This window comes from Enhydra lutris, unplaced genomic scaffold (assembly GCF_002288905.1).
Source record: "Enhydra lutris kenyoni isolate GAN:26980312 unplaced genomic scaffold, ASM228890v2 scaffoldscaffold6, whole genome shotgun sequence".
Classification (NCBI taxonomy): domain Eukaryota; kingdom Metazoa; phylum Chordata; class Mammalia; order Carnivora; family Mustelidae; genus Enhydra; species Enhydra lutris.
Genome location: NW_019154090.1, coordinates 29,163,266 through 29,189,527, shown reverse-complemented (window position 1 = coordinate 29,189,527; position 26,262 = coordinate 29,163,266). Strand labels below are relative to the sequence as shown.

Sequence of the window (26,262 nt, the reverse complement as noted above, 5' to 3'; positions counted from 1 at the left end):
GGTTTTGTTCTGAGGATGGAGTATTGGAAATGCAGTGCCCCGTGTAATCCTGGGAAGGGAACAGATCTGGAATCCACTGTAGTGTTACTTCCTGGGAGTGGTGGTAATCTGCAGCATCCGCTTCATGAGGTGTCTGTCCTTTATTGAGTTCTGGGTGTGGTTTCTGTGACTTTGTCCTAATGGCTAGGATTTCCAAGGAATGGGATTTGTTTGGCTTCACTGTAAGAGTTGGTTCACCGGGAGTGGGCAAGTCCCATTCTGCTGCTGAGAAGTGTGTCTCTAGCGGTTAGAGTGTGTATTACAAGCCTAGAGGTCAACGGTGAGGTGGTTACCGTGGTCAGCAGGCTATTGTTATTGATGAGTTTTCTAAAAAGATTTTATTTATCAGACAGAGAGAGAGCGAGAGCATGCGCACAAGCAGGCAGAGGTGGAGAGAGAAGCAGGCTCCCTGCCAAGCAAGGAGCCTGATGCAGAATTCAATCCCAGGACTCTGGAATCATGACCTGAGCCGAAGGCAGTGGCTTAACTGACTGAGCCACACAGGCGTCCCAGTTATTGATGATTTTTACGGGTGAATTCTATAGGATGAGATGTTAGATCTTATGGTTAGAGATCCTCATTAACTGCCCATAAAGGGTGCTTTTTCTGAGTTTCATATTCAATATCTTTTTATTGCTTCTAATAGCCCTCCTTATACTTAGTATTCATGCATTACAGCATTGCCTGCATTTTACCCGTGTGTCGATGAGGATTTGAGAAAGGAAAATGTCAGTGCTTCCACAAATTGTACTAGAACAGCCAAATAATAGAATTTTATTTTTGACACAAAGTAGGAAGTATCCTGCTGTGATTCTTAGTTTAAAGCAGGGGAGGTCACCTGGGTGGCTCAGTGGGTTAAAGCATCTGCCTTCGGCTTGGGTCATGATTCCAGGGTCCTGGGATCGAGCCCCACATTGGGTTCATTGCTCTGCGGGGAGCCTGCTTCCTCTTCTCTCTCTCTGCCTGCCTCTCTGCCTACTTGTGATCTCTGTCTGTCAAATAAGTAAATAAAATCTTAAAAAAAAAATAAAGCAGGGGGGGGCCCTCTTTCGGTACTGGTAATGAGTACCATAGGCCTTCCTAGGGAAGATTATCAGATTCTATTGGAAGTTTGGTCTTTGTTATTGTGGAAGAATCAGGAGTTGACCAATTATTTGTCTTCTGTTTCATTTTCCATGAACAGTTCCACAATATTTGGTTTCTCATCTCCACCACTGTGAAATCATCCCACTTTGGCAGCAGCTCGTCCTTCTCTACCAAGGGTATGTTTGAGCCAAGACAAAAGTGAATTCTGGGTGACTGGGAGACCCTAGGATCAGAATGATGTCGGTAGGGAATTACTGAGATCTTAAATTCTAAACCAGTTCCTGACACCCAGATGAAATACATTTCAGATTTAGAAACTTCCTATAGAAATTTTGTGTCCATGATGACAACTGAAGAGAATGTGTCATTCCTAAACCTAACCTTAACCTCTAACTTTAATGCTGAAACCTAACCTGACCTTAGGGCCCAAACTGGAACCCTGAATCCCAAATATGAAATTGAACCTGAAGCCTTGACTCTGAACCTGAGCCCTGGATCCAAGCCCTGACGCATGAACCCAAACTCTAAACCAGAACTCTGAGCCATGAACCCTGACTGAACCCAAATCCCAGCATGAACCCAAACCCCAAATTTGACCTTGAACTTTATCCCAGAAGCCCTGAGTCTTAAACCCTAAATCATAAACCTAAAGCCCTAAACTCTGTTCCCTTGCCCCTAACTCTAAATCCTCACCCTGACCCTAAACCCAAAGCCTGATCTAGAACTCTGACTGAAACCTGAACATGAACCCAAACTCAAACCCTTCATCGCACTTTGTTTATGCGTTCACTATTGATGGATATTTGCAGTTTCTACCTTTTGATTCTCATGAACACTGTTTGGGTTGGGGGCTAGGGTTAGGGTCTTGGACTGGGGACAGGGCCAGGCTTGAGAACAAGTTGAGGTCAGAGTATGGGTCTGTGTCAGAGCCAGGGTCATGTTTGGTGCCACCGTTTCGGTCAGGGACTGTTGTCATTCCATATTGTTTCCAATTCATTGCTCTTTAGCTATTTTTGGAGCAGCTGGGGGATACTGGGCTCCATGCAGCTTGAATTTCTAGAATGAAATCGCTTCAGCTGGACCCCGGGAGGGAGCAGGTGCTTCCATTGATGGGTGAGCTCCCCTAATCCTGCTCTGTCTCCACAGCCTGCAGAGAGCACCAGACCCCAGCTCCCGCCCTGAGCCTGGACTGGGCAGCCATAGGTGGGACAGGAGCCTGGCCTCCTCAGGACCCACTGTGAAGACTTCTGGAGGACGTGGGGTCTCTCCCACGCTGATAGGACAAGCTGGGGAGGATGTGGGTCCACATCCACACTGACAGGATCCATGGTGGAGGACGTGGGGCCGCATCCACACTGACAGCAGTCCAGCTCCCCCAGGACCAGCCGCTGGAGGAGAAGGTGAGGAGAAGCAGGCTGAGCAGGTACTGGCGAGGTCTCAGGTGCATGGTCTCAGGACCCCACGGAGGAAGGGCACGCTGTGTAGACACTGGGGCTTCTGTGGTATTGTGTGTGGTGATGTGGCCTCCCACGGTCCTGTGAGTGGGTCTGTGGGGTCTCCCCTTTCTGGGCTTGGATGCGTGCCCTGGATCTCACCTCTGTGTTTTGTGTGCACGCACGCGGATTCGGTTCCTGGGGCTCCTCAGACAGTCTGCGGTCAGGGAGTGGATGCCAGCTGGGTGTTCGTGCTCCCCCCCACCTCAGCCCTGCAGGGTCCTTCCTGTGTCCACACCCGCTTCAGGGTTGGTCCAGAGTCTGGAAGTTCAGGAGCAATGGCGCGGACGCTGTAGACGCCTTTGGGGAGAGCAGGTATTTTCCCAGTGTTGGTTCTTCCCTGAGCACAGCGTGTCTTCCCGTCTCCATGTGTCTCCCTCCATGTCTGTCATCAGTGTCTCATGCTGTCAGAGGACAAGTCTGTCACCTCCTTGGTTCAGGGGACTCCCAGGTATCCTGTTCTTTTGGATGCAGTAGTAAATGGGATTGTTCTCCATAGGCTCTTTCTTTCTTTCTTTCTTTTTTAAGATTTTTATTTATTTATTTGACAGATAGAGATCACAAGTAGGCAGAGAGGCAGGCAGAGAGAGAGAGAGAGAGAGAGAGAGAGGGGAGGAAGCAGGCTTCCTGTGGAGCGGAGAGCCCAATGTGGGGCTCAATCCCAGGACCCTGAGATCATGACCTGAGCTGAAGGCAGAGGCTTTAACCCACTGAGCCACCCAGGTGCCCCCATAGTCTCTTTCTGATGGTTCCTTCGGAGCACATAGAAATGCAATTGATTCATGTAGATTGATTTTTTTCCTTGCAAGTTTCTTGAACTTATTAGTTCTGTTCACTTTAAACTCAAACTGCGTTATTTGACCAGCAAAATGGGTTTATTTGGGAATAGCAGAGAACGGCAATCTGGGCTGAGCAAGCTAGTCCCATCACAGACAAGTGCAAGAAACAAAGGAGAGGAACATTATTTCACAGAGGAGGAAGAAGTTGGAAGGGTTGCTTGGAAAGAAAGTCCACTGGAGAAAGGCAGGGGCTTGGAGTGATGGAGGATTCTCAATGGCTGAGCTGCGGGATTTCTTGTAGGAGATGGACCCTCCAGCTTCCCCTGTGGGGCCTGGGAACGGATGAGTCTCTCCTGTGGGGGATTCTAATGTGGGGTCTGTAACGGGCACTGAGCGCCAGGCGCCTCCTTCCAGCCTCTCCTTCGGGCGTCCCCAGTCCACTTTACTGAGGCTTCCCTTCCTGCCTTGTCACAGTTCTAACCGGGTTGTGGTTGAGCATTATGGAGAATTGGAATTCCGAATCCCACTGCTTCCACTGTACCCAAGACACAGGAGCACCTGATTTAATCCTCCCACAAGTCTCTTGCTAACATGTGGCCTCCTCCAAGGGCGAGTGGCCTGTCCACGGTGGGTGAACTGGATCTGGGAGGGCTTGGCCTCCATCCTGGAGTCTGATGTCCTCTCTGCTTCTGTGACGTGGTGCTAATGTGGATGTTTGGAAAAGTCATTTACTCTGCGGTGATTTCAAATCTGCAGTAACTTGTCACAGCAGCACAAATATGCTTTATCTCCACACTCAGACTCCCCAACTGTCATTTCTTTACCATGTTTGCCACTTCACCCAGGCTATTTGGTGCATTTTACCCCAAATAGGGACACTGTCTCGTGGAACCACCACGGAACCCCAAGTGAGGAAATCGTGATGGTTTCCACATTTGAACCCAGAGCACAGGCCCACTTCAACTGTTACCACCTGCCCCGATGGTCTGAAATGTCTTCTCCATTCAGATCCAGTTTTCTTCTGGAACTTCTTCCAGGACTTTCCCTTATTTGGGTAACCTTGATGGACTTAAGGAGCACAGATGGTTCCAGTTGGAGTGGTATTTCTATATGGCTTATGTCACTGGGGCTGTTTTCAGTGTCCATCCACATTGCGACATGCGTCAGTCCTTCAATCACTTTTTCACAGTGACTGAACATAAGAACATTGACGCCTTAAAACACTTCAGGTACACAATTCTCTGGCCTTAGCTGAGCTCCCACGGTTGTACATCATTCTCCAGAACTTTCTCATTCTCCCCGAGGGAGCCTGTATGTATGAAACATCAACTCCCTATTATCCTTTCCTCTTGGTCTCCTGTAGCCACATCCAGTTTTGTGTCCCAGACACCTTGTCCAAGTGGAATCACAAGTATCTCTCCTTCTGTGACTGGCTGGTTTCACTCAGTGTAATGACTTCCAGGTTCAACCTGTGTTGTAGTCTGTGTCAGAACTCCCTTCATTTAAAAAAAAAAAAAGATTTTATTTATTTATTTGACAGATAGAGATCACAAGTAGGCAGAGAGGTGGGTGGGTGGAGGGGGGAAGCAGGCTCCCTGCTGAGCAGAGAGCCTGATGCGGGGCTTGATGCCAGGACCCTGAGATCATGACCTGAGCTGAAGGCGGAGGTTTAACCCACTGAGCCACCCAAGCACCCCAGAACTCTCTTCATTTTTAAGGCTGAATCATGTTCCATGGTTATAAACCACATTTTGTTTATCCATTCATCTGTCAGTGGACACTTGGGTGGCTTCCACCTTTTGGCTGTTGTGAGAAATGCTGCTTTGAATATGGGTACTTCTACTTTCAATATTTGGGGCCATATAGGCTGCAGTGGAATTCTGTGTTTAATATTTTAAGGAACCACCATGTTTTTTCCCCACAAATGAACTATTTTACTTCTTTCCTTCATAGGACAGGACAAGATGGCCATTTATGGATCTACCTCATTTTGTTTATCCTTTTCCCCATGGATGGACATTTGCATTGTTTCTGGTTTTTGCCTATTGTGAACACTGCTGCTATGAATATTCCTGTACATTTTTGTTTGTTTGTTTGAACCAGTGTTTTCAATTTTGGGGGTATATATCTAGGAGTACAATTGTTGAACCATATGGTAATTCTGCTTTGATCTATCTGAGTAAATGCCAAACTATTTTACATGTAGACTGCACCATTTTTCACAAGCGAGTTTAAAGGTTTCAGTTTCTCAACATCCTCTTGTTATTTTTAGATTTCTTGATCATAGTGATTCTACTTGTGTAAAAGGGCATCTAACTGGTTTAAATCTTCATTTCCATAAAGAGTAAAGATGCTTAAAATCTATTCATGTGCTATCCACCGTTTGTATAATTTCTCTGGAGAAGGGTCTATCCAAGTCCTTCGTCCATTTTAAAAATGGGATTGTCTTTTTGTTGAGTTGTAAAAGCTCTTTACATATTTTGGGCAACAGAATTTTATTAGATAAATAATCTACAAGTATTTCCCTCCATTCTGGGGTCTTTTCACTTTCTGGATAGTATCTTCTGATGCACAAATATTTTTAAATTTTTTACATTTCTTTTTTAAGAGTGAGTGAGAGAAAGTGTGTAAGTGGACAGGGGCAGAAGGAGAAGGAAAGAGAATCTTAAGCAAGCCCCACATTCAGTGTGGAGCCTGACGTGGGGCTCAATCTCATGACCCTGAGATCATGATCTGAGCCAAAATGAAGAGTTAGATGGTTAACCAACTGAGCCACCCAGGCACCTGGGAGATATTTTTAATTTTGAGGATATTATTTTATCTATTTTTTTCTTTCCCTTCTTATGCTTTGGTGTCAGATCTAAAAACATTGCTAAATCCAAGGTTATGAAGATTTATCCCCATTTGTTTCTTCTAGAGTTTATAATTTTACCTCTTACATTTAAGCCTTTAACTTATTTTGAATTAATGTTTATATGTGGTGTGAGGTAAGGGTCTAGTGCCATTCCTCTGTACATGGATAGTGGATTGTCTACCCCCTTTGTTGAAAAGACCATTCTGTCCCCTCAGTGTAATGTTGTCCACCCTTGTCAAAATTCAGTGGACCATAGATGAAGGGGTTTATTTCTGGGCTCTCAGTTAAATTCCACTGATCTGTATGCATACTTTAAAAACTTATTTTATTTTATTTATTTAAAAATTTTTTTAATTTAAATTCAATTAATTAACATATAATGTATTATTTGTTTCATGGTGTATGCATACCTTTACAACAGTATCACAATGTTTTATTTACTGTTGCTTTGTATTAAGATTTGAACTTTGGAAGTGTGACCTTTTACCTTTGATTTTCTTTTTCAGGATAGTTTTGGCTATCTTACTGTCCCTTAAAATTCCTTATGACTGTTATGATTAGCTTGTGCACTTCTTCCCAAAGGCCTTTGTGAAATTTCTTGGGGACACATTGAATTTCCACATTGCTTTGTGTACTGTTGCCATCTTATCAGTAGTATGTCTTTTCATTACCATGGGGTGTCCTCAGATTTATTTAGGTTTCCCTTACTTTCTTTCCGCAATGTTTTGTAATTTTTGGTGTACAAGCTGTACACATTGATTACATCTAGTCCTACGTATTTTGTCAATGTTGATATTCCTTAAAATGGAATTATTTTCTTAAATTCCTTTTTGGATGATTCATTGCTAGTGTATATAAATAAGAGAGATTTTTGTGTATTGATATTTTGTCCTGTAACTTTGCAGAATTAGGGAATTGGCTGTAATCATTTTTTGTTGATTCTTTAGGCAGCTCTGTATATAAGATGATGCCATCTCTGGTCTCTGAATAGACCTAGTTCTAGTATTTCCTTTCACATGTGGATTCCTTATTTCTTGTCATATTGTTCTGGGTAGAACTCTCAGTACGATACTGAGCAAGGAGTGAAAGCCAGCATGATGGACATAGTAGAGCTGTCAGTCCTCAAAATTGAGCGTGATGTTTGATTAGGGTTAGGGTGGGGTTAGGGTTAGGGTTTTCCTGTCCTCAGCTGTACAGAGCCCATTCTTCTCCAGTAACCAGTAGAGTGATCTTTTCAGGACATAAACTTTGAGCCTCTATGTGATCCACTCCCCAGCTGCTTGCTCTTCCCAGTCTTTCCTCTCCCACCATATCTCCCCACCCCCGTGGGCCTCCCAGGTGTGTGGTCATCCCACACGTGTCTTGGGCCTGACTCCAGGCCTTTACATTCTCTCTGCCCTCTGCCAGGAACACTCTTCTCTCCCCCTGCTTCATGCCTGGCTTGTTACCCTGTTGGCTGGACCTGGACTTGCCCCCTGGTGACCTGACTCATGTCTGCTGGCTGTGTTTGGCCTTGCCCCCAATTTAAATGTAGTGCTCACTTTCCCTGTGTGAGCAATTTACTAATTGTATGGGGCAGGCACAGGGAAGTAGCCTTAGTGTCTGTGTGAAAAAATCCATCTCAGGGCACCTGGGTGGCTCAGTCATTAAACATCTGCCTTTGGCTCAGGTCGTGATCCCAGGGTCCTGGGACTGAACCCCACCATGTTGAGCTCCCTAATCAGTGGGGAGCCTGCTTCTCCTTCTTCCAGTCCACCTGCTTGTGTTCCCTCTCTAGCTGTCTCTCTCTTTGTCAAATAAATAAAATCTTAAAAAAAAAATCAGTCTCAGAGGGGCTCACCACCCTTGCTGACAATGGGGGAGCTGTTGTCCCCACAGGTGGTCTCCTCAGAGAGACAAGACTTCCAACTTTTGGGGGCCCAGGAGATGTAGACCTGGACCTGGAAGCTTACGCTCTTGAATTCATGGCTGGGGCCTAAGCAAGCCTCCTTTTCTTCCAGCGGTCCTCTTTCTCCTTCCTTGCCCATGGGCTGGACCTGATTCCTGATCTGGGGGAGTTCAAGGGTGACTACTCCTAGGAATAGCAGGGTTGACTGATGGACCTTGTCAGCAAGAGTCCCAGTAGCCTTCAAGGGAGGACCTTATAGGGTTGGAGACAGCTCCGTGGGGACCAGTGACAGCCCACTCAAAGCAAAGTGGGGCAGGAGGCCAGCCCTGCTAATTCTAGCCAGTCTGTAGGCCACAGAAAGGAGACCTGTGCCCAAAGGTGCTCTACTCCTTGCAGATGGGGAAAGGACCTGCAGGGGGTCGGCCAGGAGAGGGCACCTGCTGGGTTTGCCTGGGAGCTCAGCACAGGGGGAGTGTTCCTGGCTCCAGCATTCTGACTGTGGGGTTGGTTTCCCACCTCTGAAGCCTCAGGCTCCCCTTTGTATGATGGAGTGCTGATGGCCTCCCTCTCTGGGAGGACAAGGAAGGGAGGTCCCACAAGCAGACTTGCTCAGGACAGACTGCAAGAGTGGCTATTGCTTAAAGCAGCCCAGGGCCTGTCCCCTTGAAGAAGGTGCACATATCCATGGCCCACAGCTCTGGGGTCCTTCCACCGCCTCTGACAGTGACCCTCCTCCTGCCTTGTCCCTTGTCCCTGTCAACAGGTGGTCTTCCTGGAGCTGTTCCTGCAGAGGGCAGAGAAGCCCATCATGGTGGGACACAGGGTTACCTACTAGGTCATCACCAACCAGTGGGCTGCCAGTCCCGTGTACCCCCCTAGAAGGGCTGAAGGGTGGTGGTCCTCGAGGTCCCTGGAGCCCCGCACTGGCAGGATGTGTCCATGTAGCACATGGCGATGGTCAGCCGCTTCTGTGAACAGCACTTCCTCCATGAGTTGGATGACCTGCTGTGTGCAGATGTGGACATGAAGTTCTGTGACCACGTGGGCATGGAGATCCTGTCCCCCTTCTTTGGCACCCTGCAACCCAGTTTCTACCGGGTGTCCCATGAAGACATCAGCTACCAGCACCAGACACAGTCCCAGGCCCACATCCCCAGGGACCAGGGTGACCTTTACTACATGGGGGCCTTTTTTGGGGAGTTGGTGGTAGAGGTTCACTGACTGACCTTGGCCTGTCACCAGGTGATGGGGATCGACCTGGCCAATGGGATCGAGGTTGTGTGGTGTGATGAGAGCCACTTGAACAGGTACCCACTGGACCACAAGACCACCAAGGTGCTATCCCTGGAGGACATATGGGGTCTGTGGTGGCTGGGCTGTCCTCCCCACCCTTCATGAAGAAGCTGAGATTTGGGCCATGCCCAAGAATCACCAAGTCATCCGGGACTCATAAGGGGCTGTTCCCATTTCCATCAGGGGGTGCTGTCCTGAGCAGAGCTAGAGCAGGTTCCTACATCTGTCCCCTCGAGGGATACTGTGGAGCCCAGCCCTGCCCACAAGGGCATGTTCAGGGCTCCCAGCTGCACCCGTACACAGGAGGCCTTCCTGGGGACACAAGGTCCTCTCTTTGTGGTCACTACATTTTGATAAATTTTGGGTCATTTGCAGCTGTGACCAGCTCCAGTTTATGTCGGATTTTTTTCTCTGTCAATGCTGAGCAACCATCTTTAAAAAGAACAATCAAGGGAAAAGCTTTTCTTCCTGGTTCTAGACAGACACGGCCTGGTGGGGCTGGGAGTTGTCTTGCAGTGGCCGTGGAGCCAGGATGGCCTCTGGTCACATCTTCCATCCTAGTCCCTGCACCTTACCATGGCCATGGGGCTTCAAGGGCAGGGGTGCACAGAGCCACCTCTCAGACCTTCAGTCCCCTGACTGCCAGAGGCCTTGGCTGTGGCCGCTAGCTCAGGGCCAACCTGAGACAGCCCTAGGCTCTGCCCTCTGGTGATTGTCAGACTTGGCAAGTAGGAAGTGAAGGCCAAGACAGAGTGCTAAGAGGCCTGGCTGGTGCTGAAGGTGTATCCTGACACCCACACACCAAGAGCCCTCCTCCCAATCTGCAAAGACTGGAAGGTTTTTTGTTTGTTTGTTTGTTTTGTTTTGTTTTAAGAAGGAGGGCAGTTTCCAGATGTTTAAGGACATCTCACCCAGTGGACAATGGACTGCTGCATTCACAGACCAGACACTATTTTGGCCACACACGACGAGGAATACAGATTTGGCAAAATCAGTTCAGAAATGTCACTAAGCCAACAGCAGAACTGCAGGGAGAGCAGCAGCAGTGAAGCCTGGGGACAGGAAGAACTGGCATTTGACTTGCTACATTGCACTCTTCACAGTGTCCCAGATCCAAAGGCAGAGAGACGAATGGTGGTGACACAGGAAAGGAATGTATTTCAGTGCAGCTGACACCGGAAGGCCAAGGACTGGCATGGTCTCAAGGCGTTGAAAACACTCCTGAGCTTTTACACAAGGAAAATCTAGGACAAACATTGGTGGGCAAGTGCAGGAGGTCAGTAACGTTTCAGCCAATCATTGTCTTGGGGTCCATCACGTGGGGTCTTGCTGGTGTCAGGCAGTGGTTATTGCTTGAAGGGTTGTTTTGGTGCCTGCTGGGTCTTTGACTTGAGTTAAGAGATGAGCCTGAAGGAGGGATGTCATCAGTTAGGAAGTACAGACAAAGGTCAGAGTGGAGGTGGGTAAAGGTCCTTTCACTCTGAGAGCGGGGGAGCTCCGAGCCTCTGCTACACACCTTGCCTTGCTCATCGCCTCCAGCTGCCTGGTCCTGAGTTCTGTCCTTCTAATGAACTGGTCATCCAGTAAGCAATGTGTTTCTCTGAGTTCCATGAGCCACTCGAGCAGACTATTTGAACCTGAGGAGGAGGTTGTGGGGCCCTCCAATCTGTAGCCATAGCTCAGAAACACAAGTGACCTCTCTGCCCAGCCGCTGGCTGACCACTTAGCTAACAGCACAAGGATTCAGTGGCCACACGCAGCAAAGAACAGACTGGACAAAGTTAGTTCAGAAAAGTCACTAAGCCAAAAGTAGCATCCACAATGAGCGGCAATAATGAAGCCTGGGGTGGGGAAGGTGTGATATTCAGGATGCTTCCATTATAATACTCACCATCACACCCTGAACTTGTCAGTGGGGCCAAGTGCCCCCACTGGGGGTCAGTAGCTTCCTACATGTTCCACCTGCCTCTCCCTGGCTCCCCCAGCCATGCACAGCCCTGTGCTGCTTCCCAGCAGAGGGCGGTTTTAACCAAGGCCAGGAAGACGGGATGGATTTTTCTGACTCCATCTGCCTCCACCCCCCCACCCAGGGCGGCAAGAGAGGAAAGTTTTCTTCAACCCATCTTAAGGTCCCTGGCTGGGTCTGGAAATTGACAAAGACAGAGGAACAGGAGAAAAGCTGGCAAACTGCATTGATTTTTTTGGTGGGAACCTCACAAGAACATGGAGACCAGCAGAGGCAGTTGGAGCAGAGAGTTCTTCTACGTTTTAGGCAAAGAAGCAATCAATGTGTGAAGAATTGAGAGACACAGGGGTTTGAGCTAGGGCCGGTAAATGGTAAAAAAGTAACTAGGGGGACACCTGGGTGGCTCAGTGGGTTAAGCCTCTCCCTTCGGCTCAGGTCATGATCTCAGGGTCCTGGGATTGAGCTCTGCATTGGGCTCTCTGCTCAGCAGGGAGCCTGCTTCCCCCTCTCTCTCTGCCTACCTCTCTGCCTACTTGTGATCCCTCTTACTGTGTCAAATAATTAAATAAAATCTTTTTTAAAAAAAGTAACTAGGAAGATAAAGGTTAGTTTAACCAGGTTTGTTCTTATAGCCTTTGTGGCCCTAAATTCCTTGACGCTGGTGAGAAGCATGTCCACCCTGTGGTCTGGGGAGAGAAAGTACCACCTGGGAGTATTCTGACCTGCTTCAAGGAAGAAGGGCTGACGGCTGGGTATCAGAGGGACCTTCCTGCTTTTGTTCTATGGAAAATTCTTTCAGTTTATATATTTAATTTGTCAAGGTGCCATATTTGGGGTAGTGTGTCCTGCTCCTCACTGGCCTGGTGCTGTACTCTGTCTTCTCCTAGCATCCAGGACATTGAATGCGCTGCTGTGGAGACCTCCCAGCCCTGGGGCAGCCCCTTGCCCAGGGAGGCACCTGCCTCCAGGGGAGGGTTGCCTATGACTTCAGGCACCGCACAGGTGCCCTGTTGCTGAGGGTGGTTGCCCCTCCTCGGGGAGATTGGGTGAGAGTGTGCAGATCTTACTTCGAGAAACTGACTTCATTTCCTACAAATGTCTACCCAGTAGTGGGATCCTACAGGAGTTCTATTTTTAGTATTTGGGGGAAACTCCATACTTTTCCCAGCATGGCTGTGCCAACCAAGGTCAATTCCAGATGATTTTACCTATAAACCAGAGGTTTTTCAAGAACCTCTCCAGCAGAGAACATGAGGAGAACATTTTCAAGACCTTGCAAAGTATACTAACCATAGGAACAAACCAGTAACTCAGAAACTATTGAAATGCAGAACTGGTTCTCCTTCTTCCATGTCTGGCTAGTGTGCTGGTCTGAGGCTTGATCCCACCTCAGGCAGCTGGAAGGTTGACCTCCCAGGTTGGCTGCCACTGAGATGGCTCCTGTTTCCAGAAATTCTTCGGGGGTGTGGCTGGTTTCCCCACCTGTGCACGGATCAAGTTGGCAACCTCTGACAGTGGAGACACGGGTCCTCCAGGCATGGTCCCTCCCCTATCCACCAGTAGAACCATCACACTGAGAGTTTAGGGGGACGGGAGCTGCCCCCAGGCAAAACCACCCGAGATTCCCACTGTCCCTACCTGACCTTCAGATGCTCCTCAGTTACTCCTGTGCCCCTAGTGTCTTCCTGGAACCCTAACCTGACTGTTTTTGGACAGCTTGTCCGCAGTACCCTCACTTTCTGGGAGGGGGGGGTTACTGGAATCCTCAGTGTGTCCTGCTGCCCCACCTGGATCGCTGTTTGAAGGCACATCATCTGGGCAGTCTGAGGACCCAAGACCGCGGGTCTGTGGTCTGGAGGGGTTCTGAGCAGAGCTGGTGGGACGGGAGGGCTGCAAGGCACAGAGGCAGGTTTCCAGAAAGCTGTCTGGGGTCCCTGGCATTCTACCATTTTTGAACCAAAGCCCTGAGATCTTTAAAATGCCAGCAATGTTACAGCGCGGGCCAAAAAATCACATGTTTCTGTGAGCCCAGCACAACCTAAACTACTGGTCATTTCTTGCACTTGAGCTGAGTACAAAGCATTGGGAGTGGGAGCTTGAGGGGAGGTGCTGGGCCAGACTTTGTGTTTGGGACACAGGCCATCCAGACAAGCTTGTGCTGAGCCTCAGGAAGGGGCCTGTGTGGAGACCCCCAGCTGTAGACACTGCTGTCTGCTGGTGCCCCCTCAGTCTGCCCCAGTGCACCTGCTGCTGGGGGAGCTCCTTCCCCCTCCTCTCTACCTGAGGGCTTTTTCTTGCACCAGCCCAGCCCCTCCCTTACCAGTCACTGCCAGCCTGCAGCCTGGGAGGGTGGATACCCCGACCACCTCCAGCCCTAGGGACAGATCCAGTGCCGGTGGAATGTGGTCTCCCAGCCGGCCTGAGTGCCAGGACCCCATGATGCTCACTGTCCTCCTGGGGGCTCACTGTGCCACGTCCTCCCACAGGGTCACCGGGCCCAACTCCCCCTCTTCTCAGGGACCTCTCTTGGCCCAGCCTCCACACACTGGGACTGGGAGCAGGTCAACTGGACATGGGAACAGGCTGGCCTCACAGACTTGTCAGAGGAGACCCTGTGCAGGAAGATTCAGGCCGCTTCAAGGGAGATGCCAGGTAACCCCAGAGGGAGCGCACAGGCCTTGCACAAAACATAGGGCTCATGGAGCCCAGTGTGAGATGTGGGCACCCAGCCAAGCGGCATGGGGAATCCTGGCGAGGGTGGCCCTGGTGGGGGGAGGGGAGACCACAGAAGGGTCGCATTAAAGGCAGGAGACAAGGAAGACGACAGGACAGAGCTTCCCAAGGAGGTCGACAGAAGAGTCAGAGGATCAAAGAGACCCTTGGGAAAACTCAGAGGCCCTGGAGATGTTGGCTGAAATGCTGTCATTTAGTCCGAAAAGTTGTGTCACAAACCCCCATCGACACTGAATGATTTACTCTTTGTTGCTTCTAGGAATCAAGGCGTATGGGCCATTAGCACTTGTGCTGCATGAAGTCTAGGATATGTTTACTTTTCAGGACTAGATTTTTCTAGAGGAAGTGCTAAGCATGGGTCTCTCTATTCTTTTTTTGTGTGTGCAACCGGCCTCTGTTCTCAGGAGCAGATTCCTGGTACTCATCACTACTGCTAGCCCTGAGCATTGCCCCCTGTCACCTCCCACAGTGGACATGACCACGTGGGTTTGGGGAGTGCTCACTGATGAAGCCCCAGTGCCCAGTACAAAGCAGGGGCCCCAGAGCTTCTGCTGAATGAAGGAGGGCATGAGGGAGAGAGTGGAGGGAGGGTAAGGAGGGAGGGAGGGAAAAGAGGGAAGGAAGGAAAGGAGGAAGGGAGGGGAAGAAGGGAGGGAGGGAGGGGTGGGGGAGGTAGGGAGGGAGTGAGGGAGAAAGGGAGGGGAGAGAAGGAGGATGGCAAGATGGGATGAGGGAGGATGAGAGTGAGGGGGGATGGGAGGGAAGGCAGGAGGATGGGAGGGAGGGAGGAAGGAGAGAGAGGGAGGGAGGATGAGAGGGAGGGAGGAGGGATGGGAGAGAGGCAGGGAGGGTGATGGAGTGGGGGAGGGAAGGGAGGGGTGGAGGGGAAGCAGAGAGGGGGTTATGAATGAGACGGTGAATAAATGAGGCAGGGAAGGAGGGAGTGAAGGAGCAGGAGTCTGGTTCATACATCAGGAGCCATTATTTGGGGTGAGGTCCGAGGGCGTCACAGCCTGGGCACTGGATGGTGGCTCAGGGCACATCCCTCTGTCCTCCCAGTGCTGACCTTCCTTCTTCTTGGCCCTGCTGTCACCCTTGGATCCTCTCCACCTTCTCAAACAATTCTGAATGTTCCCAGGAGCAGGGTGGCGGCGGTGGGGGGGGGTGTCTCAGGAGGGGCTTCCCGGATCCTGTGCCTGGACGACCCTGGGACAGTAGCTACAGGACATCCTATCATGAGGACTGGGACCATGGATCCCATCCATCTCCTTGAGCATTAGCGTTGTTCCATTCCCTGCTCTCTCCATCACCGCTGTGCTGAACACTCTTGACAATGCATCTGTGAAAAATCGTGCCAGAGTTTCTGGGGCTGAGTCTGAGGCTGAGCTCTGTTAGGTGACGGGTGCACCTGTGGCCCGGGATGGGTGCTGCTCACTGTTCTCCCAGACAGGGGTGCCCATCACCCTTCTCTCTGGGGGACCTGCATTGGACCTCTGGTTCTTCACATTCTCCCCAGGGCTGCCAGTCCCCAGACCAGACACCTGCTGCTCTGAGGGTGGCCAGCGCTGCCTCCATAGAGTTTCCTCTGCCAGAGCCCTTCCCCAGGAGCTCCTGCATCTCTGACACATATTCCCCCTGGACTTGCACATACCTATCCTCCCCCCGGACTTACACACTTTTGGTCTCTGTACCTGTGGAACCCCATGTCTTGGAGCCTGGTTTGGAGCAGAGTCAGGTGAAACTTTTCTCTGGCCTTGGGTTGTGAGTGATGCATTTGCCCTCTGTGGTGTGTCTGCCCACTTTCTGCATGTCCCTGGTTTCTGTGTGGGCCACAGGAGGAACCAGCCGTGTTCTGTCTGGGGTCAGGCTGTGGTGTCCCAGCAGGAACAGGGGTCTCAACCCTGATATTGTGACCATAATTCCTAAAGGGGTCTCTATGATTCCATCTCATCTGTAATCCTTTGGGGGTTTCAATATCGATTAAGGGAAATTCTATGTCACATAAACACAGAAAAAAATGAGTCCCCTTTGAAAATAGGTGGGCAGACACAAAGGCACATATTGTGTGATTCCACGCATAGAAACATCCAGAACAGGTAAAGGAACAGAGAGTGAAAGCAGCTTAGGGATTGTGAGAGGCCAGGCTAGAGGAGAAATGGGCAGGGAGGGCTTTGGGTTCAGGGTCTCCTTTGGGGAAGGAGATGTCCTGCAGCGAGGTTCTTTGGTGTGGTGGCACAGCGTTGGGAATGTGCTTAATGCTCGTGATGTGTTCAAATGAAAACAAGTAATTTTATTTAAAATAAATAATAAACAGTATACAGAACATGGAAAGATCAAATAACAGTTAATATGTACCAGAGAGAAAGAATATACAGGTAGGGGACGAAGCATTCCTGCGGACCGTCAGGGTGGGGAAATAGAACAAAGGATAATTGTATGAGGAGCAGCGCTGCGGGCTCTGGATGTGGCTCTGGGAGCCCTGCAGGAGCAGGAGTAGGGGCAGGGGTTGGGATGGGGCAGAAATAGGAGCCGGGACAGATGCAGGGGCAGGGGAAGCCTGGAGCAGGGGAAGGGAGAGCAGCTCTGGCAGGGGCAGGGGCAGGAAGAGGAGCAGGGGTGGGACAGGGGCTGGGGCAGGGGAAGGGGCAGGGACAGGAGCAGGAACTGTAGCAGGAGCAGGGCTGGGGCAGGGGTAGGCACCAGCTCTTCTGGGACAGCATCAGGCTCTCCATGAGCAGGTGCCTGGTCACCTGCTGGTCTCTCTGGGCACCATCCCCCCCTCTGGAGCTGTGGATGAAGTTGGGGCCGGCTCTGGCTCTTCAGATGTAGACCCAGGTATCCAGGCACCCACATTCCAGAGACAGCCCCCTACCCAGCTTATTTCTTTGGAGATCCTGGAACAAAGAACATGTTTGTATGCCTTTGCAGAGACAGAGCTCAGCCCAGGGCCTCCCAGAGAAGCTGCAGCCAGGAAGGAACCCTCACTGGGACATCTCCCCAACTACAGTCCACCCACTGGGTGCTCTGAGCCCAGTCCTTGCTCCAGGCCCCACACCAGACTCTGGGGTCTCCTGCTTGTGGGTCCTAGCACCGACTCATCCCCAGGCACCCATATACACCCGGCTCTGGCCTTCTCACACTCAGGCTCAGCCTCCGTGGGTTCTGGGTCCTGGACCAGAGTCCAGTGTGGTACCACCAGTGACAGTGGCCTGGGCAGTGTCAGAGGACTTCCAAGGCAGACCCTAGTCCCTGCTCCTGGAGAGCCCCTTACGGTCACTCCCTATGTCAGGAGAAGGAGTCCACCAGCCTCCTCCCTGTTTCATCATCCCTGGTGTTCTGCAAAGACAGGGACCAGTAGCCAGCCCGGATGCATCACAGCCCTGCCCGGCCATCTGCACTGTCCTCATGCCCAGTCCCCCTGCTGCTCCCAGATCAGACACAGACCTGGGCGTGCACGGCCCCACACCTAGGACAGGGACCCATACCTGCAGGACACAGGATAAACCCTGGGGAGAAGCTCGCAGCCCCCCACACCCTGTCCCACCCAGCCAGCATTGACCTGGAGTGTGAACATGTCTTGCCCACCGGGCATCTGACCTCTCATCAACCTGCTCTTGAATGGGGTGGGCACACCCCACGTGAGCCTTCTTTACACACACACACACACACACACACACACACACACACACGGACGTTCGAATGCACACATGGGGAGGGGACCTGGGGCTGCACAGGCCAGATCAGAGTGTATGGGGCAGGGGGCTGGCTCTGGGCCTTATGGTGTCACCTTTCTGTACTTCTGGCCAAATGACCAGAGACGTTGGGGAGCCCTGATATGACATCCCCAGTGAGGGAAAGTATTTGCAGGGTGTGCTTTCCTCTGCCTGCAGCCCACAGACTTCAGGATGCAACACGCAAACATGTGCTTCTTTCAAGGATCTCCAATGAAACGAACTGAGCAGGGAGTTATCTCTGGAATGTGGGTGCCTGGTTACCTGGGTTCCAAATTCTGTTGGGCTCTGTTGTCAGGAAAGTGAGGTCTCCACTTCCTGGGAACCCCTTACCCGACTTCCTCCTCACACCAGAGATCCCTGAGGGCCCCCCTCCCCCAGCTGCTCAATGCTCTCCCTCTACCCCATGCCGCATCCATACAGTGACACACACACAGCCTACCCACAGCCCCCGTGAGACCCGGGTGCGGACGGTGTCCCCACTGGGAGGACACAGAGCTGGGTTCAGACCAGGCTCCTGCTCATGCCCAGGACTGTGACCCTGGACAGACCCTGTGCCTCTCAGGACCTCCCCAGTCTCCCTATCTGCACAGTGAGGTCTTGTGGCTTCTACTTCTAGGGACACCATCAGGGGTAGGACCTCTACATACCTTCTTGCTATCACAGGAGGCTGGGACACGCACGTGGCAATGCAAGGACGAGTGGGGGGCTGGGTGGGGCATAGAACACAGCTCAGAGGGGCCTGGGTCTGCTCTGGGGCCCAGGGAAAGCCACCCTCCTCTGGCCGGTCTCCCAGCCCCTGTGGGAAGGTTGCGGTGAATTGATTCTGACCTTGTCTTCTCGTAACACAGATTTCCAGGGGCTCCCATTAGGTTTAGGCCCAGGCTCCAGGGCCTTCTCTGCGTCCATGTGCTGGGCAGTCTCCACAGTGGTTCCTAGCATCCCCGAATCCTGGTCATACATCCCTGTGGAATTCTCTCCCCTCCAGCGTGGATGGCCTGTGTGACTGCGCTGTAAGGAATAGAATGGAGCAAAATGATGGAATATTGTTTCCAACCTGATTGAAGAAAGTCTGCACTTCTCCTGGTTCTCTCTCTTGTGTTCATTCTCTATCTCTGTCTTCTCTGTGTGTCTCTGTGTCTCACCCAGGAGCAGGACCTGGGGGGCTCTGGGGGAGACGTGAGAAACATCTCCCGTTTCCCTCTCCTGTACTGGTGCTTGCTTCATTCTCAAGGTCTCTTCACTCTGACCAGACCACTGGCTCCAGAACCTCTTCCAAATGGGGACCCTGAGGCTGCAACAAGGAGTGTCTTGACCTTGGTCCCTAGACCAGTGGTCCAGTGCTCTGCCACGTTCTGCAAACCCAGGTCATCAGGTCACCAAGCCCCCAGGCTGTCCTCTGCTCAGAAGGACCTTGAGGGAATACAAAGCATTTTCCCAGGACTAGGAGCACAGTGGGTCAGGGATGAAGATCTGAGGCCAACAGACTTTTCTACAAGCTTGTGGGACCCTAGGGACACCCCATCTCTATGGCCCATTTGACAGAAGAGTAAGCTGAGGCCTTTTGTACTGTAGCCCCATCTGGACTTGTGTGGGGGGGTGTAATATCTTCCTACATCCAATAGCCCAGGATGGTGATGGACCCCAGACCCCTGACCCTGTCCTCTCCCAGTGCCCTGGCAACCCCCCTGGGCCCCTTGAGGACCCCCTGACCATCAGCCTGGCCTGTCTCCCATCCCTATGCTATGGATCTGGGTTCTTGCCAGGGGCCCTGATGCCCTGGCCCCATGGCCCACCTGTCTCTAACATCTTTCTTCTTTCTGCCTTGTCACCCACCTCACTCCCAAGGTGTCTGCCCCTTCTGACCCTGAGCTGGGCAGTCAGAGTGGTGTGTGTGTCTGTGCGTGCGTGCGCGCATGTATGTGTAGGTGCACATGCCTTTACTTGTCTGGGGATGTCCAAGGTCATGTCCCCACATGGGAGGGGATGGGTAGCTATCCCTGAGGATCTGAGGGTCTCTAACCCCAAAAAGAACCCCATTGGAGGGTTGGGGTTGGCCTAGGACCGGAGAGCAGCCCCACTCCTTGCACTCTGTAACCCTCATTTGTCCTGGGCCAGCCTACCTCTCTCAGCCCCAGGTTCCCAACTGTCCCTGAGGGTTGGACATAGAAATGCTCGAACTTGGCCACTCCTCCAGGGATAGGTGGAGGACAGGTGCACCGGGCACATAGGCCTCCCTCCTGAGAGGGCCAGGTGTGCACAGGGGACATGGACACAGCCCCTGTACCATGACCCAGTCCCACGGTGGACGTGCACGAGACCCATGGCTTCACACCTGACCGGTCCCCCATGTTTCCTCACCACTGCCAAGGGCTCTGTGGCCCCAAAGTCCGCTTAGCCCCAGAACCATGCCCATTGTGGGCAGCAAGCCTCAGGGTGCAAGGCCAGGTGGGTGGACATCTGGGGACACAAAGGTCACCGAATACCCCCCACCCAGCTGGCCAGGAATGCAGACTGCTCCCAGGATCCAGCTAAGTGCAGGGCTGGGCCGGAGGACCTGGAGGCAGCAGTGGAGGCTGACTCGTGGCAGGGGGAAGAGCCGTCCACCCCATTCCCCTTCTCCTCTCTTCCTTCTTCCTCATTTTCCTGGTAGGACCTGGGACAGAAGTCCAGCCTGTCCCTGGTTGCAGCCCTGGCTGGAGTCAGAGATGTGGGAAGGAGGCTGGGGAGGAGTGGCCCACCACCAGGATGCCTGAGTGTGAGGGTGTTGTTACTGTAATGAGGGACCCCATGGGCATTCAGGGATTTCAGCCCTTTTCAGACAAGAGCAGTGGCCCCAGGACTCAGCCCCTGCCCCATCCTTCACCCTCCACGAGGCCTCACATCTCCCCCAGCCCGGTCCTTGTCTGCAGCCAGTCTTCCCTCCAGCCCTAGGAAATCCATCTGCTCCAGGGGCTGCAAACTCATTACAAGCTAGAGCCGAGTCAGCCCTATCGGGCCTGGTTCTGGGTCCTGGAGGCCCACAGTGAGGACAGGTGATGAGGGGCAGGAGTGGGGAGAGGGCAGAGTGGACTCTCCCCTGGAGGCCATGGTTCCCTGATCAGCGCATACCCAGCTCCCAGGCAGGCTCTGGGAGGGAGACCAGAGTGTGGCTCCTGCTAGCTCAGACATGTCACTCTGTCCTGTATCTACAGCGTGCCCCAACAGCTGCATTCTCCCTCCTAGTCAGCCGGCAACACACTCAGGGCCAAAAAGAACAATCCATCATCCAGCTCAGGGGCCGGTGTGTGGCTGGGCAGGCAGGGGCGGGCTCACTCTGGGCTCAGGGAGTCTCTGGCTGGGCTAACGGGGGCTTGGGAGGGCTGGCTTCCAGCCCCTCCGCTGACCAGTCCTGTGACTGGAGACATTTGCCTCCCCTCTCCGGGTCTCGCTCTCTGCCTCTGTGCAATGTAGTGATGTTGAATGATCGCTCCCATGCCGGAGCATGTGGGGTGCTGGTGATTGACCTAAGCTGGGCACAGAGCCTGGACTGCAGAGTGCAGTGGGGGATGTCGTACGGTGTCACCAGTGAGCACCCCTTTCCCTCAAAGCAATCCAGCCCTTGTGTGCGGCTGTCAGGCCCCTGGGAGACCACACTCCTGACACAGGTCCCTGTGTGTGGCTCTTCCTCAGCAGTGGGACAGGGTGGGGACCCCAGGACATGGGGCCAGCTCCTCCCTCTGAGGGCATGAGGACAAGAAAGACTTTCCCTGGGGTCCCCCAAGGCCATGTAAGAGGGGAGGTGGCTACTCCCAAACAGGACATTGAAATTCTGCTTCTGTTAGAGCCTGAGTACTGGGGTGTGGTTCTTTCACTTGCTGGGCGGACAAGACACACATGCTCTCCATGAGTCAGTTAAGCCACTGACTCTTGATTTTGGCTCAGGATGTGCTCTCATGGTGTGAGATCGAGCCCCATGTAGGGTCTGTGTTTAGTGCAGTGTGGGCTCATGATTCTCTCTTCCACTTCCTGTCTCTCCCACCACTCTCATGTCATGCTCTCTCTCTCTCTAAAATAAATTTTTAAAATCTTTATAAAAATGGAATCATACAGGGGCGCCTGTGTGGCTCAGTGGGTTAAGCCGCTGCCTTCGGCTCAGGTCGTGGTCTCAGGGTCCTGGGATTGAGCCCCGCATCAGGCTCTCTGCTCAGCAGGGAGCCTGCTTCCTCCTCTCTCTCTGCCTGCCTCTCTGACTGCTTGTGATCTCTCTCTGTCAAATAAATAAATAAATCTTTAAAAAAAAAATGGAATCATACAGAATGTACTTTTAAAAAATTGTAAAAAATCCCAACATTGATTTTGCCATTTTAAACATTTTCAGTATGAAGTCTGGTAGTGTTAAGTATACTTACACTGCTATGAAACATATCTTGAGAATATGTCATCATGCAAATCTGAAATTCTGTTCCCATTATTATATGTTTTTCTTGTAGAAAGCGTATTTATTTATTTAATTATGTTCAGTTAGCCAACATATAGTACAACATTAGTTCTTGATATAGTGTTCAATGATTCATTAGTTGTGTGTAACACCCAGTGCTCATCACAACACATGCCCTCCTTAACACCCATCACCCTGTTACCCCCTCCTCCTCCTCTCTGTAACCTTCAGTTTGGTTCCCAGAGTCCAGAGTCTCTCATGGTTTGTCTCCCCCTCTGATTTCTTCCCATTCATTTTTCCCTCCCTTCCTCTATGGTCTTCCACACTATTCCTTACATTCCACATATGAGTGAAACCATATGGTAATTGTCCTTCTCTGCTTGACTTATTTCATTCAGCATAATCCCCTCCAGGTCCATCCATGTCGACGCAAATGGTAGGTATTCATCTTTTCTGATGGCTGAGGAATATTCTATTGTATATATGAACCAAATCTTTTTTTATCCATTCATGTGTTGAAGGTCATCTTGGTTCCTTCTACAGTTTGGCTCTTGTGGACATTGCTGCTATGAACATTGGGGTACAGGTATCCCTTCTTTTCACTATGTCTGTATATTTAGGGTAAATATCCAGTAATGAAATTGCTGTTTGGTAGGGTATTTCTATTTTTAACATCTTGAGGAACATCCATACTGTTTTCTGCACCAGTGACCAGTGACTGCACCAGCTTGCTTTCCCACCAATAGTGTAAGAGGGTTTCCCTTTCTCCATGTCCTCACCAACATCTGTCATTTCCTGACTTGTTAATTCTGACCATTCTAACTGGTGTAAAGTGACATCTCATTGTGGTTTTGATTTGTATTTCCTGGTGGCAAGTGATATTGAATATGTTGCCGTGTGCCTGTTAGCCATTTGCATGTCTTTGGAGAAATGTCTGTTCATGTCTTCTGCCCATTTCTTGATTGGGTTATTTCTTTTTTGGGTGTTGAGTTTGAGAAGTTCTTTATAGATCTTGGATACCAGCCCTTTATATGACATGTCATTTCCAAACATTTCCCATTCCAATGGTTGCTTCTTTTATTGTTGACTGTTTCCTTTGATGTGCAGAAGTGTTTTATCTTGATGAAGTCCCAATAGTTCATTTTTGCTTTTGTTTCCCTTGCCTTTGGTGATGTGTCTAGGAAGAAGTTGCTGTGGCTGATGTCAAAGAGGTGACTGCCTATGTTCTCCTCTAGGATTTTGATGGGCTCCTGTCTCACACTGGCATCTTCCATCCATTCTGAGTTTATCTTTTTGTGTGATGTAAGAGAATGGTTGAGTTTCAATCTTCTGCATGTGGCTGTCCAGTTTTCCCATTAACTCATTAATCAGAGAAACTGTCTTTTTTTCCATTGGATATTCATTCCTGATTTGTCAAAGATGAGTTGGCCATAGAGTTGAGGGTCAATTTCTGGGGTCTCTATTCTGTTCCATTGATCTATGTGTCTGTTTTTGTGTGAATACCATGCTGTCACAGCTTTGTAATATAGCTTCAAGTCAGGCATTGTGATGTCCCCAGCTTTGGTTTTCTTCTTCAACATTTCCCTGGCTATGTGGGATCTTCCATACAAATTTTAGGATTGTTTGTTCTAGCTCTATGAAAAATGCCTATAGTATTTCAATAGGGATGGTGTTGAAAGTGTAAATTGTTCTGGGCAGCATAGACATTTTAGCCATGTTTATTCTTCTGATCCATGAGCATGGAATGGTTTTCCATATTTTCGTGTCTTCCTCCATTTCTTTCCTAAGTGTTCTGTAGTTTCTAGAGTTTAGATCCTTTGCCTCTTTGGTTAGGTTAATCCAAGGTATCTTACAGTTTTTGGTGCTATTGTAAATGGAATTGATCCCCTAATTTCTCTTTCTACAGTTACATTGTTAGTGTATAGAAAAGCAACAGATTTCTGTGCATTGATTTTGTATCCTGCCACATGACTGAATTGCTGTATGAGTTCTAGTAATTTGGGAGTGGAGACTTTTGGATTTTCCACATAAAGCATCATGTCATCTGTGAAGAGAGTTTGACTTCTTTGTCAACTTGAATGCCTTTTATTTCTTTTTGTAGTCTGATTGCTGAAGCTAGGACTTCTAGTACTCTGTTGAACAATAGTGGTGAGAGTGGGCATCCCTGTTGTGTTCCTGATCTTAAGGGAAAAGCCCTCAGCTTTTCCCTATTCTCAATAGGGAAATGGGGGAAATGCTGTGGGCATTTCATAGGTGGTTTTTATGAAACTAAGAAATGTCCCCTCTATCCCTACACTTGGAAGAGTTTTAATCAGGAAAGGGTGTTGTATTTTGTCAAATGCTTTTTCTGCATTAATTGAGAGGATCCTATGGTTCTTGTGTTTTATTTTATTAATGTGCTCTATCATGTTGATTGATTTTTGAATGTTGAACTTGCATTCCAGGAATAAATTCCAGCTGGTCGTGATGGACAATCCTTTTAATGTACTGTTGGATCCTATTGGTTAGGATCTTGTTGATTATTTTGGCATCGTGTTCATCAGGGATATTGGACTGTAATTCTCCTTTTTGATGGGGTCTTTGTCTGGTTTTGGGATCAAGGTAATGCTGGCCTCATGGAATGAGTTTGGAAGTTTTCCTTCTGTTTCTATTTTTTGAAACAGCTTCAGAAGAATAGGTATTATTTCTTCTTTGAATGACAGCCTTGCTGGATAAGGTATCTTTGGCTGCATGTTCTTCTTATTTAGTATCCTGAATATGTCCTGCCAGCCCTTTCTGGCTTGCCAGGTCTCTGTAGACAGGTCTGACATTATTCTGATGTTCCTCCTTCCATACATAAGAAATCTCTTTCCCTGGCTGCTTTCTGGATTGCTTTCTTGGTTCTAAGATTTGCAAGTTTTCCATTTTTAATTCTAATAGTTATTTGTAGACTATTTTATATTTTCTATGTATACCCTCATATTATCTGTGAATAGTCACAATTATCCTCTCAATTCTTATTCTTTTTGTTTCTCTTGCCTTAAAACATTTGGTAGGGCGCCTGGGTGGCTCAGTGGGTTAAGCCGCTGCCTTCGGCTCAGGTCATGATCTCAGGGTCCTGGGATCAAGTCCCGCATCGGGCTCTCTGCTCAGCAGGGAGCCTGCTTCCCTTCCTCTCTCTCTGCCTGCCTCTCTGCCTACTTGTGATCTCTGTCTGTCAAATAAATAAATAAAATCTTTAAAAAAAAAACATTTGGTAGATTCTCCAATCCAATGTTGACTAGAGTAGCATTGTTTGAAGATTTTAATATACCTTTTCTCAATATCTTGATAGAAAAGGCAGATGAAACATTGGTAACAAATGCGACCTCATTGACATATATGGAATATTACACATTAAGTACAGAACACATTATTTTCCAGGGGTCCTAGGATATTTACCTAAGTAGATGATGTTGTGCCATGAAGCAAATCTACACATTTTAAAGCCTGAAATTAACTAGATCATATTCTTAAACCACAGGGGAATTGAGCCATAGTCATAATGGAAAGAAAACCAGGAAGTCCCCAATGTTTAAAAATTAAATGTAACTTTACTACATATCCTAAGGGTCAGAGAGGGAATCACAAGGGAAATTCACAACCTTTCCTAAATCAGAGCTTGCAGACAATGGCACTCTATCTGTGAAGAGCAGTATAATTAGCTAGACAGGAGTTGAGCCTTAAGTCAGAGTTCTGCCTGCCCCAGCCACACCTGGCAGCCTTGGTCTGTGGTCCCCCCACAGCTGTCCTTTTTGGTGACCCTGAGCTAAGAGGGACAACATGGCCATATGGAAATGGGAAGCTCCTGACTCCTAGTGATGATGGTGTCCCCCTGCCCTAGCTGCCCTTTCTGGTGGCCCTGAGCTAAGGGGGACAGCATGGTCATATGGAAATGGGAAGCTCTATACCCCTAGAGATGACGGTGCTATTGTATTGTCCTCACCAGTCCAGCAGCATGT

At 49.9% G+C, this 26,262-nt stretch overlaps 1 pseudogene; it reads left to right on the top strand.

Moving 5' to 3' along the window:
- The first annotated feature begins 2,420 nt into the window (after window positions 1-2,420).
- LOC111141891 lies at window positions 2,421-9,592 on the top strand (annotated as a pseudogene).
- The last annotated feature ends 16,670 nt before the right edge of the window (window positions 9,593-26,262 follow it).